Source organism: Taudactylus pleione, unplaced genomic scaffold (genome assembly GCF_031769625.1).
Source record: "Taudactylus pleione unplaced genomic scaffold, aTauple2 ptg000259l, whole genome shotgun sequence".
Lineage (NCBI taxonomy): Eukaryota > Metazoa > Chordata > Amphibia > Anura > Myobatrachidae > Taudactylus > Taudactylus pleione.
The window spans coordinates 5010420-5025036 of NW_028284661.1; positions in this window are offsets into that span (position 1 = coordinate 5010420).

Consider the following 14617-nt stretch of genomic DNA (forward strand, 5'->3'; position numbering starts at 1 on the left):
AGATGAAGCCGTAGTGAGAATAGCTAAGGACTTAAATGATGCTACTTGCTGGAGTAGATTCTGGGGTAAGGGACTAGACAAATAAGCTGGCTGGAAGCGATAACGTTGGAATTAGGAATGGTAAAACCCCGGCTGATACCAGTGGAACTGAACACGAGAAGGGACTGGTGGCACTTGAACTGAATACTGGGCTGGAACCAGAATTGCTGGAATCCGGGCTGGGACTGGCTAGGCTTGGTACCTGGCTAAGGCCGGTTATGCTGGATGGCAGCAATTCGGACTGGAATTGAAGAAGTAACCAGGATCTGTAGTGTAGTAGAGCCTCAAGACACTTGAAGATGACAGTATATATACTATATATATTGCCAGGACTGTGGTAATAAGCTGAGGAAATGCACCAACTAATAACATATGCTTGTTGCAGGAGAATGCTGGAGAAATCAGGAAACAATGTGGTAGCAGGGGGATGTAGTCAGGAAGCCAGCAGTCGAAATGCCATCCACAGGCTTCCCGACAGTGAAATCCCGGCATGGGACTAACGATAGTTGTCTAAATACCAACGCCTATCATTAGCCCCATGCCGAAATCCCGACGCCCAGCATACCGAGCGTAGGTAAGCTGGGCGTCGGGAGGTGATAGCCGCAGGGGAGGTTAGGTTTAGGGACTCCTGGGGGGTCTTAGGGTTAGGCACCCCCCGGGAGGGTTAGGGTCAGGCTAGGGGAAGGGTGGATTAGCATCAGGCACTCCCAGAGGTAGGTTAGGTTTAGGCACCCCCCGATAGGGTTAGGTTTAGGGTATGGGGAGTTAGGTTTAGGTACCCCTAAGGGAGGGTTAGGGGGGGGGGAGAGGGGAGGGTTAGGGGCCTTACTTACCTCTGTCAGGATCTTCATGTGCCGGCCTTCCAGCATCAGTATTTCATCCGCCGGGCTTAGGTTCGGCGGTAATTCATACCGATTCCGCTAGCAGCACAGAACTGTGATAATATTGCCCTTTGGAATGAGCATTCAGTAGTAGACTAAAACTTGCACAAAATATCAGAGGTTAACTGCACACTGATATACAGACTATTTGCAGGGAAATTAAAGGTGCACTAATACATGGGTAGGCTTACAATACTATCCTTTTAAACTGGGACACAGATTCTGTGGCTGGCTGACTTCATGTCTGCATTTCACCTGGTTTTAATCAGCCACAGAATCTGTGTAATTCATAAGTGTCCCGGTTTAAAGAGATGATATGGTAAGTCTATCAATGGGTAAGATGCAAGTGGTTATTAACAGATATGAGAGGAACTCTGCAGTACTTGAAATCAGCAGGCAAGACACCAGTGATGTGCGGTCAGGTGAGGCAGAGCCTTTCCTCTCATACTTAAGTATACTCCACAGTTTTTACTATAAAAATAAGAAAAATGTAAAGAAAATATTATAAATATCTTCTTTGTATTATTCTTATTTTTATAGTCAAAACTCTGGAGTAAAAAGTGTATGGCGGGTGAGGCATTGCCTCCCCCGTCTACCTTTTCCGCACATCCATGATCACAACACACCAAATTTCCAGCAATATATACTGCTGCACCTTTGTATAATGCTCTCGGGTTCATATATGTATGTGTAAATGTGGCTCTGATACTAGGCAGTGCCTCCCCAGCCATTCACCTCATGCCACTGCAAGACACACTGAAGAAGATTAGATGAAGCTCTCAGGTTGAAACACAATCAGGTGAGAGAGACATCAGGACTAACGCTGGGCATACACTATGCAATTATCTGTCAGATATCTGTCCAATCTGGCTGGTTGGAATGAAAATTTGGTAATGTATGGGAGCCAATGACAATTGACCATTTGCTCACAAACAATGAAAAACAGACAAAAATTGTCATCTAGACAAATTGGCTAAATCAAATGAATTTAACCAATCATTTTTGCCCATTTTCCAGTGTTTAAGACCATATATACATTACCAGATTTTCAATTCCAACCAGCCAGATTGGACAGATAACTGACAGATAATTGTAGAGTGCATGCCCAGCATAAGATGCAGGCATATAAACCAGGCTGTAGAATTCAGGAGCAGATTCCAGCAGGCTGAGATCTTGAGCTGGAGTCTTGTAATCAGTGAAGTGCAGCAGTGGGCTGCACTCTGCTTGAGAGACAGGTAACAACTGTAGCTAGGAACCCTGAGGCTTTATCTGAATAGATGTACTGGAAACATTGAATATCTTTAGCTTGGAAAGTTCAGTAGCACTGATACTTGCAGAAGGAAAACCCAGAAATACTGTGATAACACTAGGAATTGCAGACTTGCTGCTAAACAGGAGCTAGGAATACAGCAATGTGACTTATTGTTCTGGCAGTGACCTGATGAACAGGAAGGATTTACAAAGGTGCTGCAGATGACAGATTGGCTGCCAGAGTGAGGCTAGGGAGAACTCTAACCGGAGGGAATGCAGTCAGCTAACAAGATCCAGAATGGTGAGGTTCATGCATCAGTTCGATAATACAAGTACAACTAGAAAACCTGACCTGCAGGACAGGTAAGTGATGTAACACTTTGTGCATCTGGTGTGTAAGTAATTGCCTGTAAAAGTTTTTAAAGATCAACAAGAAAAGCCTTGCTAGTCATAGCAGATATTGAAGGGGGGAGTGTGGGAGAGTGAGTGAGTGAGTGAGTGTGTGTGTGTGTGTGTGTGTGTGTGTGTGAATGGACTTGCAGTGATCAGAAAATAACATCTGCATAACAACCAGATTCTATAATTTTCCTATACCAGGTTGATAAGGAAACAATGTCTCATTGGGCACCCTTTGTACCCAGGTAGTGGGAAAAATGTAAAATTTTCTAATATAACCAAAGGGTAGCAACTTGTGTAGGAGATGAATCAACATGATCATTTATGAAAATTGGTTGTGTACGTACAATAATGAAGATACCAGTGGTATTTTGAAAAATCACATTGTAATAATAACTACTTAATGTACAAACTAAACCATTTACAATGAAATACTGAATTTATTCAAACTCAAGCATGGTATGCAAATTAAGAGTTGTGGTAGACTTACGTTAACTATTTCTTCGAAGTCCATAGGATCCACAGGGATACCATGGGGTGTGTGTTTTTGGAGAGATCCAGGCACCAAACAGATAAAGCTTTAAGCTCCCAGGATGCACTGGTCCTCCTCCACATATAACCCCGCTCCCAGACACAGGCAGACAAGTAAACAAGCCCACGGCAGGAGCAGGAAAGTGGAGAGGGAAGAAAATTACTCTCAAGAAACACCCTCCCAGAAGATGAAGAAATCAGTGATCAAGAGAAAAAATACCCAATGAGGCCAAGTGCATCAGGGTGGGTGCTCTGTGAATGATATGGACTTCACAGAAATAGATTTAACAAAGGTAAGTCTACCATAACTCTTAATTTAATCTTCAAGGTCAATAGGGTATCCACAGCAATACCCATGGGGATGTCCCATAGCAGATTCCCCTAAGGGCGGGGACGCTCCTGAGCAGAAAGGAGAATCCGACACCCAAAAGGAAGCATCCTGAGAGGCAAAGGTATCAAAGGCATAGAACCTGAGAAGGGTGTAAACTGACGACCACATGGTCGCCTTGCACAATTGTTTAGCAGAAGCGCCATGTCGAACTGCCATTGAGAGTCCCACAGACCGAGTAGAATGTGCTGTAACCTTGTTTGGAATAGGAAGATTAGCTTGCGTGTAGGCCTGAGAGGTCGTCATGCAGAGCCATCGAGCCAGAGTCTGTTAGCTGGCCAGCCTTGCTTGTGAAAGCCGAACACCACAGAATCGGATTTCCTAAAGGAATTAGTACGATCCATGTAGATCCAAAAAGTACGGACCACATGCAAGGAGGCTTCACCTGCAGAAATATCCGAGGAATGGAAGGCCAGAACCACAATCTCTTCATTCAAATGAAACAGAGATACCACTTTAGAGGAGGTACCCAGCACTAGTACGGAGGACAGCTCTGTCCAGATGAAAGATCAAGAAGGGGGATTGACAGGAGAATGCTGCCAAATCAGATACCTTGTGGGCAGAGGAGATGGCGAGGAGAAAGAGCGTCTTCGCTGTCAGCCACTTCAGGTCTACTGAAACCGGAGGTGCAAATGGAGGAGTTTGTAGAGCCCGGAGGATCAAGGACAAATCCTACAGAGCCACCAGAGGGAAAAAAGGAGGTTGAATGCGGAGAACACCCTGCAAGAATGTTCTAACATCAGGCAGGGGAGCGATCCTTGGCTGAAACCAGATTGACAGAACATAAACCTGAACTCTAAGGGAGGCCAGGTGGAGAACGATGTCTAACCCAGCCTGGAGAAAGGCAAGCACCCAGGAGACCCTAAAAATTGTAGGGTCATAGGCACAGGGGGAGTACCATTGAAAGTATGAGTGCCAAACTCTAATAAATGCGGGCTGAGGAAGGCTTACGCACCAGAAGCATCGTCTGGACCACAGAGCGAGAGAAACCCTTGGCTCTTAAGAAGGATGACTCAAGAGCCACGCCATCAGAGACAGACGAGGGAGGTCCGGGTGTAGCAAAGGGCCCTGTTATAGTAGATCCTGCCATAAAGCAAGTGGAAAAGGAGTGTCTATGGAGATACTCCGTAGGTAGGTGAACCAATGTAGCCTGGGCCAGGATGGGGCTATTAGTATCACCATGCCACCTTATTGCTTGAACGGGAGGGAGATCTGAGGAAAGAGGTATGCGAGATTGAAGTCCCACCTCACTGCCAGAGCATCCACGAAGGTGTCTCAGGGGTTTCTGGTCCTGGACCCATACCTGTGGACCTTGTGCTTGTGATGTGAGGCCATGAGGTCTTCATCTGGCAGGCCCCATTTGTCCATAAGTAGTTGAAAAACATCTGGGTGGTGAGCCCACTCTCTGGCGTGTATGTCCTGATGGCCTAGGAAGTCCACTTCCCAGTTGAGGACTCCAGGGATGAACACTGGCGAGATTGCCGGGAGATGACATTCGGCCCAGACCAGGATGTGTGCTATTTCTCGCATGGGCTGCCCGACTTCATGTGATGGTTGGGGTAGGCTACTGCAGTTACGTTATCGGACCGGCCTGCCTCAGAGGATATCTTACGCCAGAGTAAGCGCTCTGTACACTGCTGGCAGCTCCAGAATGTTTATGGCCAGGCGACTTCTGCTGTATCGGAGATAGGGAGGACTTTATCCAATTGATGATCCAGCTGTGTTTTTGCAGGCAGTCCACGGTCAGCTGGAGATGGCGTCGTAACACAACCAGTAAATGTGCCAAGATTAAGAGGTCATCTAGGTATGGCAGGATACTGACTCCCTGGCACATGAGGTGGGTCGCCATAACTACCATTATTTTGGTAAAGACTCGAAGGGCTGTTGACAGACCAATGGGCAGAGCCCAAAACTGGTAATGTTGCTGCAGAACAGCAAACTGTAGGAACCGCTGGTGGGTTGGAGTAATAGGTACATGCAGGTATGCATCCTGAATGTCCAGAGAAACCATGAAATTCCCAGGCTCCAATGCCAGGACAATTGATCGTAGAGTTTCCATGCAGAACTTGGGCACTTGGATAAATTTGTTGAGGGGTTTGAGATTCAGAATAGGCTGATAAGAGCCATTCGACTTATGAATCAAAAGAGCCAAAAGGAACCAGTATTATCACACCTGAACACAGCAGGAAGTGAATGGCCTCCTGGAGGGCCAGGGCCCCGATAGGGAACCTGTACAAGAAAAAATTGATGGGGAGGACAATTCAGGCAAGTGAGGGCGTACTCCTGTGAGACCACTTCGAGACCCAGGTGTCTGTTTGATGCCAACAGTCAAAAAATTGAAGAAGTCAACCTCCTACCCTGGGATCCCCAGGAGGCCCGCCCCATTAGGCGGAGGGTTTGTCATCAGACTTAGAAGCTGGACGTCTGGCCAACCAAAACTGCTTGGATCGTGGCTTGGTGGTCTTGTGAAAACTAGACTGCTTGGGAAAGGACTGTCCCCTTGCCTTACCCAGGGAGCGAAAGGAAAAAGGAGAGGACAGCCTAGGCTTAGGGGCAGCTGCTGATAGCCGAAAGGCAGATTTTGAGGCTGCCACGGTAGCCGCAATTTATCCAACTCTGCGGTGAACAGCCCATCTCCAGAGAAGGGTAAGGATTAGAGTGCCTTCTTGGATCCAGTTTCCACGTTCCATGACCGTATCCAAAAGGACCTGGCGCTTGACTACAGAGGTCGCAGATGCCTTAGAGGAAAAGAGTCCAGTATCCAACACAGCTTCTCCCAAATAAGAGGCCGCTTCCTGAATATGGGAGATGTAGGCCAGTTGTTCTCTGGTAGCTTCTGATGGTAGGCTCTCTTCCAGTGCCTCTGCCCATCCTTCGATAGCCTTAGCCATCCAGGCCGCAGCCATAGCCGGCCTAGTGATAGCGCCAGAAAGCGAGTAGACTGAATTGAGACAAGTTTCTAGTTTATCTGTGGCATCCTTAAGGGAGGATGTACACGGTAAAGGCAGCGTAGATCTTCTGACTAGGTGTGCCACATGCGAATCAACAGTTGGAGGGACTTCCCACTTCGTACACTCCCTAGTAGGGAGAGGGTAAAAAGATGCTAGACTTTTTGGGACCTGGAACCGCTTGTCAGGAGTACCCCAAGCTTCTCCCATGAGCTCAGTGAGCTGTTCTGATTGACGGGATTTCAGCCTTAACCACCTTTTGATGTTTAAACATCAGGGTTTTAGGCTTAGAATTAAGTTCATCATCCTCTATATTCAGGATTGATTTAACCGCCCTCACTAAAGGGACATCCACTGCTGAATGGCGGTGCATCATCTGCCTCCTCAGATGATGTGTGAGAATAACAAAGTGGACCGAGAAAATGATACAGCCCACCTATGTGCTTTGTGGCTAACGGTCTGTCCGCCTGTAACCTTTGCTGATAGGCAGCAGATGTTTGAGCCAAATTCTGAACTGAATGGGCATAAACATCCATCCAAGGAGGATGCATAGTGGGTACTGACATAGTAAGCTGTAATAGCTGTGGGTACCCCATGGTGGAAGGCAGCATGGGGGCTGAGAAGCGGACCACTAACCTGGGATAAGGAGGACACCCAAGGTGGCTCCTGAACAGGGGCTGGTAAGGTGGACTGGTGAGATTTAAAACAATTAGCACACAGACCATCCTGTATGAAATCTTGAGGGGACAAGCCCGCAAAACAGGATTTGCATGTAACCAGCACAGGGACCACAGCCTCTTGTTTATCCTTTCCTTTAGAAGATATAGAAATAGCCAGCAAGCAGCACACAATAAGCATATAACTAATAATGCAATGGGATACCCTTCACAAATACAAGTAAATGTGAAGTAATAATGAACCCCTACACACCTAGTACTTGAGGGTTTAAGAAAGAGCAGCAGTGATATATATATATATATATAAATATATATATATATATATATATATATGAAAAACAAAATGTGAAAGACAAGCGCCTCATAGCGTATTATGTTTTACCACGGAATACCCACACCATACATGTCCAGTATGCGTACCGTTAAGTGCTCATCCGATAGCTTATATGAGATCTTTACATCACGTCTGAACCTTTAGAATGGTGCTTTAGCTCCTCCAGCGTAGATATATGCCAGAAGGGAAATACTCACATAGTGTATTACCATAGACAATTTTATTCACAAACAACACATATCTAAAAATTGCATAATTACATCAAACAACAGAGGTCCCCACTTCCTCAACGCGTTTCGTCGCTTACACCATTAAGGTTGGACTTCGTCAGGAGGATCACATTTAGAAGGAAAATATACCACCTTATATACCCCACTTCATTATCCCATATGACCATATGACCATAATAATCCCCAACCGGATTTCCGATTATGGGCGCCATTTTGGACATCATCGCGCATGCGCGGGATTCCCCGCGCATCGCGAGTGTATACACTGTCTATTAATAAGCGCCATTTTGGACGCTATCGCGCATGCGCGGGACTCTCCGCGCATCGCGAGTGTGCAAACAGGTACTGGATTGTGGGCGCCATGTTCAAAGTAAATATCCAAAACATCTCCCTTTGCGATAATTTCTTCTCTCTATCGCCACCCCTATCAGATAATGATACTACTTCAATAGCTTTGAATTTCAGCCCTGATGGGTCAGCATTATGATGCTTAGAAAAGTGCTTGGGTATGGAATGATTCTCAACTCTATTTCTAATACCCCTAACATGCTCCTGTATACGTAGTTTAAGATTCCTCTTAGTTTTACCTACGTATTTGAGTTGACAGGGGCATTCTAATATATAAACCAACCATAAGGTGGTACAATTCATTAATTGATTGATGTTATGTGATTCTGTATTATTAAAATTCCATACCTGATGATTTTTATTATCTACAAATTTACAAATAATATCATATAAGAGCCTTTAAAGTAAATTATATTGTCATTTTCTGTGTATTTATTTATGGTGGCTTTGTGGTTAACCACACGCAATTTGGGTCGCTTGTGCCTATTCTATAGAGTAAGTACAAATACTGTGACAAAATGGCACCCATAAATTTATTATTATGGACTACAACAAAATGGCCATGGTTATTTTTCTCCTCCTAGTAATAGGAACTACATCGGAGCCATAGTAAATAAGTTAGGGCTGATGTGACTGGGAAGGGCAAGGGACTATATATTGTTAATGTTAATATCTAGCGGCGGCAGAGTTAAGCCTCGTTATAATATTTGTGATGTGCGCCGACCTCTGCGCATGCGCGAGGGTGACGAAAATGGCGCCCACAATCCAGTACCTGTTTGCACACTCGCGATGCGCGGAGAGTCCCGCGCATGCGCGATAGCGTCCAAAATGGAGCTTATTAATAGACATCAGTGTATACACTCGCGATGCGCGGGGTATCCCGCGCATGCGCGATGTCCAAAATGGCGCCCATAGTCGGAAATCCGGTTGGGGATTATTATGGTCATATGGGATGATGAAGTGGGGTATATAAGGTGGTATATTTTCCTTCTAAATGTGATCCTCCTGACGAAGTCCAACCTTAATGGTGTAAGCGACGAAACGCGTTGAGGAAGTGGGGACCTCTGTTGTTTGACCCAGTGATTCTCTCAGATAAGCTTTTTTGTTGTTCTTTGATGTAATTATGCAATTTTTAGATATGTGTTATTGTTTGTGAATAAAATTGTCTATGGTAATACACTATGTGAGTATTTCCCTTCTGGCATATATCTACGCTGGAGGAGCTAAAGCACCATTCTAAAGGTTCAGGCGTGATGTAAAGATCTCATATAAGCTATCGGATGAGCACTTAACGGTACGCATACTGGACACGTATGGTGTGGGTATTCCGTGGTAAAACATAATACGCTATGAGGCGCTTGTCTTTCACATTTTGTTTTTCATAATACTCCGGGGACCACACAACGAGGATCCATTTGGGAGGGCTTGAGCTGCCACTGGGAGACCAGAACCATAGCAGAACATTTCTTTGAACTATTTTGGAAAGTATATACAGAAACGTCTGATAGGTTAAGCGCTGGGATTAGTACCTTGTTTCTTATATATATATATATATATATATATATATATAACTGACAGTCAGAAAGTTTAAGGCAGTATATCACAACAGCAGAGCCAGCACAAGTCACATACAATGCATATAAATATACTTATAATGGGCAATAAATACTCAAGCCTCAAAGGGCTGGTAATATTTGTTTGCTGTATAACCTGGTCCCAGGGAGAGGTATACAGGAAGACTGGTCCAGAAACTCCTGAGACCCTGTAGCTTCAGAAAAGCCATGATTAATGGCTGCTGGGCATCTAGTGTAGGGAAGAGGGTGAGGAGGAGCAACTCAGAGGCAGGAAACCTCTTGAGGGATCGCGCTCCTGGCTGGGGCTTACCTCCTCGCTGCTCTATGAATGCCGAGTGCCGCTGGCCTCTAACATGGTCCCCGACGCCAACATTTAATGGCCCCCGGTGGTCTAGTGGGGTAGCTGACGAACTAGTCACCCCAATGCAGCGTCCTCTGGCAGGTCTCCACCGCCAGAGATAAGGACTGCCCAATCCCCCAAGCGAGGAATCCTGGGTCCCCAGTGAAGCGGGTAGCAGAGCCCCGTTTGCCCCGCCATTATCACTGGACCACTCGCCGGTGTTGCGGCGCCGACTAAGGTAGCTGGAGCAGCCGCACAGGTGCTCATTAGGACGCCTTGCTGCTTGCTCAGATGAAAAAAAAAAAAACCTCATAAAAATAAAGCTTGGGGCTGCCTAAGCAGTCCCCCTGTTCTAAAAGTGCGACTGTTCCTGTACAGCACCAAACGAAAAACAGTCTGCCTGTGGCTGGGGTATATATGAAGGAGGGGGAAGCAATCGGGAAGCCGACTGCCTAAATACCAGCAGCCGGCTTCCTGACTCTCATATCCCTGCAAGGGTGAAATGCCGGGCGTCTAGATGTAAACACCCGCATTTCCCCGACGCCGGGAGACCGGGCGCCGGGAGCGGACAGCCGCAGGGGGGGGGGGGGGGGATTAGGTTTAGGGCTCCCGGGGCGACTTAGGGTTAGGCACCCCCCCGGGAGGGTTAGGCTAGGAGGAGGGAGGGTTAGGCACCCCCAGGGGGGACTTAGGGTTAGGCACCCCCCGGGGGGACTTAGGTTTAAGCAGCGGGGAAGGGGGTGGTTAGGGTTAGGCACTTAGAGGGGGGATTACAGTTAGGCACTTGGGGGAAAGTTAGGGTTAGGCACTCCTAAGGAGGGTTAGGGTTAGGGGGGTTAGGTTAGTAGATACTTACCTATCTACGATCAGGATTTCCAGCGCTGTCGGCCTTCCGCTGCTCGGAACTCTGCTGATGGCCTGCCGCTGCCGGCGGTATTTCATACCCATTTTGGAGGACCAGTGAGTGCATCCTGAGAGCTAAAAATTTAACTGGATGGTGCCCGGATCTCTCCAACCACACACCCCACACCCTGTGGATCCCCTATGGACCCTGAAGAAAGATGTTTAACAAATACATTTTAGGATGTCTAGGCTCTAAGGGGCCTATGTATTAATAATAATGGAACTGACGCAATTAATAGGGTTTCGTATAGCGCTGGATATTTTCAAGAAAAGATTCTCGCAGGGACAGTGGTTGCGGTAAATAATGCCCCTACGAGTTATTTCCCCAGCATATTGTGGAAGTATTTCACAAATGCAGTGTGTCAGTTTCCGCCGCTGGCAGGAGGCTGTGTAAGCTTCCACAGGCTTAATGCAGGTTACACCATTTGAAGATAGTGTAAACTACCAGGGCCAAACTCCAAAAAGCTTTGCTTTTTGGAGTTTGGTACATAGGGATCTGATTGTAGTCCCCATTAACAATAAAGGGGACTGCAATATGCAGTGCTTATTAGCACTCTGACTGCTATTAGTACATAGCTGCAATTCATAATATTATTTTAATTATTTATATTAAACTGCAGTTTCTACATAATTTTATGAAATAAAGAGCTTAAAACATAGGCCCTCTAATCCTTGGTCATTCCTTTGTAATAGAAAATAAACTAAAATCAGTCCTATTAGCTCAGTTCTCAATTAAGAAACTGGAGACTTCACATAAAGCAAGACAGTAGTATGAGAGGTTCAATGTAATTTACATAGGCAAAGGAATACGTTAGTTGCAAAATGTGTACATTCATTTCAACAGAGTAAAGCCGCGTACACACTGGCAGATATATTGGCCAGTCAATTGATCGGCCAATATATTGTGTGCGCGTCGGCCAGTGTGTACCCGCGATATGTCTGTGAATGTCGTCTTTTACAAAAACATATTGCATCAGCTGTGCTGCACAGCTGATGGCAGATATATCTGTCCATCATGCTGTGTGTATAGGTGGTAAGCCGAACGCCCATACACTTGCAGCGGGGAGGGGGTCGTGGCGCAACCCCTGGCCAGATGATGGTTGTTCAGTGTATGAACAACCATCATCTGCAGAGATGTTAGGTGTGTACCCAGCTTAAGATTTGAAGAAAACATTTTTCATGGTATTTTTACTCAATTCACGGCATCCAGCATTTTTTTTTTTTACAGCACCCCTATGTGAAAGGTTTCTTTTTGACTCAGAAAACATTATTAAGTGCAGTAAAATCTGCTTACCTGTCATCATTAGGATAAGTAATGTGTGGGTGAACAGGGTTGCACTTCTGTCTGTCAATATATTTTATGACTGGCAGCCACCAGCACTAGTTTTTCCTATTTCATGGACCAGAATTTGATTTGGTCCCGGGCCACCAAGCCATACCATGCCACACTTTGGGAACAAATTCTCAAGTCCATTTCATATAAAAACTCCTAAGAAGCTCTGGGGTGAATGCCACACTGAAACGCTACAAGCTGCTGATTGCACTTATTGGGACATTCCCCACTTGAAATCTGGACCAGCAAGCCTACTTACTGTACCGTTGTTTGGATATCCAGTATGACCACTTGTTAATTCAAGGACCACACGGACTGGCTATTACCAACAGGACGATGCCCATCCAGTGGCTGGATATTATACTGGAACGGTTCTCCTTTATATACATCACCTCTTTTATACATGGGTGGATATTGGCTTAGTTAAACAGATGACACCACCTATATGACCAGATGTTATTTGGATCATACACAACTTCATTCACATTAGATTCTATTTGCAACACCGGTGATTGTAATTGGTATAATGTAATGCCTTGTGTGCACAAATTGTTTTAAATGTATTTAATATTCAGATATTCATTAAATGTGTATTTTGTTGACCAAGCCACATTGTATTTGGATTCATACATTTTTAAGTGCACCACTACATATACCCACAAGCACTGTTCTCCTGCTATCAATTTCTTATACAGTAGTCCCAGAAAGTTCAAGAATTCACTGCAGTAGTTAGTGCAATTTATATAACACGAAAATTATATATATATATATATATATATATATATAGTAAACTTTAAACAATAAAACAAATGTACAGTAATCAAATGTAAAGATTAATAGAGGAGTAATAGAGTAATACAGTTGTATTACTATGTTGTTCTTGCATGAACAGCAGATAAACTGTTCATGTTAAATAGAACTGCTGAAGGCATAGTTCAGAGGTTAATTGGCAGCTCATATTCAGTTTTCTCTAGGGTCATCAGATTCAACTCACCAGGTAGAAACGCCATCAATCTTCTTGATTAAATTGCATTCTAACAGTCTTTCATAAGGCAATTGTAGATACTGAAGAAATGCAGGGTTACCACCTTGCTGCCCTTCGTTGTCTCTAATATGACCAAAAAGTAAAGAAACTGACACTAGAGAAGATCAACAGCGCTTTCATGATTCACAGACCGACACGCTGCATAGTAACCACAGTATTCTCTGCAAAAGTTATTTCAAAGTGAAGTGTCACAAAGATTTAACTTGCTGGAAGGTGAAGTGGCAAATTGCTATACTCATGCTCAAACTAGCTAAATGCAGATGAGATTTTTAAAGCATATTTAAAAAAAAATAAAAAATCTTGGGCAGAAGAAAACGTCAATAAAAATGGAGATTTCAGACAAGGTGCATGAGGCCCCAAGGACAAGTAAACGTTCAGAAAGACAAAAAAAATTTACTGTATTCCTACTTTGTTACCATGTGTTATATCTATTTAATAAAGCAATCTGAAATCATAACTTAATTCAGTATGGTATATAATTTGTTAGACTGCAGCGACCATAACTTTTGGGATTTTAGTGTGGCCAAAGCAAAACCTGCTGCAGAAACTGAGCACAGTAAAAGTAGCCTGGAAAGTCATTAGTAGAGATGCTGACTGCCTCTGCTCTGTTACACTTCAGCAGTCAATCGCTCAGAGAACACTGGCTGTTGGGGTTAGATAGGGGTGAGGCGGTTAGCATCACTGCTATTGACAGAACTTCCTGCAAGTCACGTACACAAATTGGCAGCAGCAGGAGGTAAGTGAGGATTTGTACTGCTCGTAGATTTGAGGATAGCATTGTATGCTTAACATCAAACAGAGGAGCAATCCTTACGCACCAAATAGGTTTTACATTGTATGCTGCCAGGGGTGCAGAGAGGGGAGGGGGTGGGGATGGTACAGATTACCTGGGCCTGTTGGGAGCACAGGCCAATAATGGATTGAGATAAATGTCCCCCCTTGGCAGCGCATGGCACCTTAATAGTATTTAATTTTTCCCACACAGACCATGACCCCCAGTACCTGTGCCCCATGGATTTCTCAATGGCCCTGCAAGCTGGTAATATGTCAGAGGATTCCTAAAAAGGCTGTAATATGAATGCTACTATCCTCCCCACCCCATCTATCTCACTCATAAGTCATTCCTTCCCCATCTGTCTACCCACCCCCATTTTTCGCTCATCTAGGTATATCCGCGTCCTCCAGTATATGTCTCAACTGATCCCTCTCCTCACCATTTCTCTTATGTCACATCATTTTCTCTGTCATCTCTGCCCCCCCCCTCCATATATCTGTCATATATTCACTGCCCCAGTTTCTCAAAATGTGTCATGTGGTCATTTTTTTTTTTTTTTTTAATTACACCATGTACAGTAGATGGTAGGGTGAGGAAATGGAGACAGCAGCACAAAAGCCTCTA